General features: G+C 43.1%; 1 long non-coding RNA gene across 1 annotated transcript; it reads right to left on the bottom strand.

Moving 5' to 3' along the window:
* Positions 1–358: 358 nt before the first annotated feature.
* LOC310687410 lies at positions 359–1,560 on the bottom strand. Its single transcript, XR_014516413.1, has 3 exons — positions 1,454–1,560; positions 647–744; positions 359–453 (listed from the first exon to the last, which is right to left on the bottom strand). It is a non-coding gene; the product is annotated as an uncharacterized lncRNA (long non-coding RNA).
* Between the last annotated feature and the right edge of the window lie 201 nt (positions 1,561–1,761).

The following is a 1,761-nucleotide window of genomic DNA, read 5'->3' as shown; positions in this document are numbered from 1 at the left end:
GTGCCTTGGGGTTTTCTACTAATGGGAAGTTGACAGTAATCTAGACCCTCAAAAAACTAACACAAATGGTTTTGATGGACATTTTCCTACCCCAAACTAAATGCCAATGTATCTTGATGCTCAGCAAAGCGATGCGTATTGTGTCAGGAGAAGGGCACCTAAGTGTTTGTCTGAAAAAGCTGTGTGACATTTTCATCCTAAATACGTTAATATTGGCTCACTTTAAAAAAAAATCTGTGGCAAAAATCAATAGGTTTCTCAGAGTATTTTTTTCCTCCCAGGCTCAAAAGCAAATTCCATCAGAGCATTTAAACCTGCAACACTGGATCAGGTTTGTTTGTTTTTAAATCGTTTACCCCAACAGGTTACAATGGCTGGGACAAAATAGCACTCAATGTGTAAAATTCAGCTGGTTTTCTTGGTTGGCTGGCTGGTTGTTGTTGCTGTTCTAGGCTTTTTTTGGAGAGAGAGAGAGAGAGAGAGAGAGAAAAAAGAGGAAATGGTAAACAGATCAAATTTGAGAGCATTGGCCTGGTTAGCACATAACACTGAACCATGGTTTGTTTGATTGTCCAAACACTGCCCAGTGGCTAAACTATGGTTTGTTTACAGCCAACAAACCACGGCTTGCTGCTGGCTTACCAACCTTGGTTTCTTTTAATTACCATTTGGCATTGCATGTGGACCCAGCTTCCTTCTTTAACCATGCTTGGTTTGCCCATTCCACCATAGGTGCTCTTCAGTCTGCAAAGCTTTGAGGAAAGAGCAGCTGGTGAATGAAACCAGTTTTTTGAGAAACTGCCCATAGTTTGTTTGATCCTCTGTGGGCTGGCTTGTGTCTTAACGTTATGCGCAAACCAGGCTGCTGTTTATTATTGTGCAGGTGACAATGCCCTAGAAGCACTGCATGGTAGGTCTACTTATGTGTAAATTCTGCAATGAAGTGCGTGGATGAAGTGCAAGGCACCCCAAGGTTTAGCTTATTTGCATGATTGGTTGTACCTGTTGGCCTTTCAAAGTACCCAAAAGTAGCGTACAGAGTAAAATGCAATAGTTAAAATTTAGCAGTGCAATAAAATTCAACGGTCAGTGAATTCCTCACCAAAATGCTCCCCGGCCTGAAATCGCAGCATAACTAAAAACAGCAGTTCCTTTTTATCTCCATAAGTAGGAACACACAAAGCTCCCACAGAAACCTCCATACATGAAACCAGAGGGACGGCCTTCTGATAATTAGCCATTCTCTCCTGCTGGTGAAAGTTGTTAAGGGAGAAGGGTGGCTTCGAGTTCCATTGTGTGTGCCGCAAAGAGCAAGAAAAATTGTAAGTGGGAGTCACTCAGGATGCTTACATGAGCCAGCTGTTTAACATTCATGCAGCAGAGAGGCTCCGCTTGGAATAGCTTTGATTATGTGTACAAAAGAGTAATTAGAGCGCACGAAAAAGTAACTAACCTGTGTCGAATGGTTGCTCTAAAAAGGTCCTTCTGAAATGTCAGCTGTCATCATAGTATCATAGAATTGTAGAGTTGGAAAATACGCCACGGGTCATCCAGTCCAACATCCTGCAGTGAAGGAATCGCAGCTGAAGAATCCCTGACAGGTGGCCATCCAAGCTCTGTTTAAAAACCTCAAGTCAAGGAGAGTCCACCACATTCCTAGGTAGGCCATTCCACCATCAAACAGCTTACTGCCAGAAAGTTCTTGCATGGCGAGGCCCCAAGCCGCACCCCATTTCTTAGATAATGAAACACATGGGCACC

Source organism: Podarcis liolepis, assembly GCF_965112155.1.
Source record: "Podarcis liolepis genome assembly, chromosome: 10".
Lineage (NCBI taxonomy): Eukaryota > Metazoa > Chordata > Lepidosauria > Squamata > Lacertidae > Podarcis > Podarcis liolepis.
Note: the sequence above shows the minus strand (reverse complement) of the source record. Positions and strands in the feature narration are given on the sequence as shown.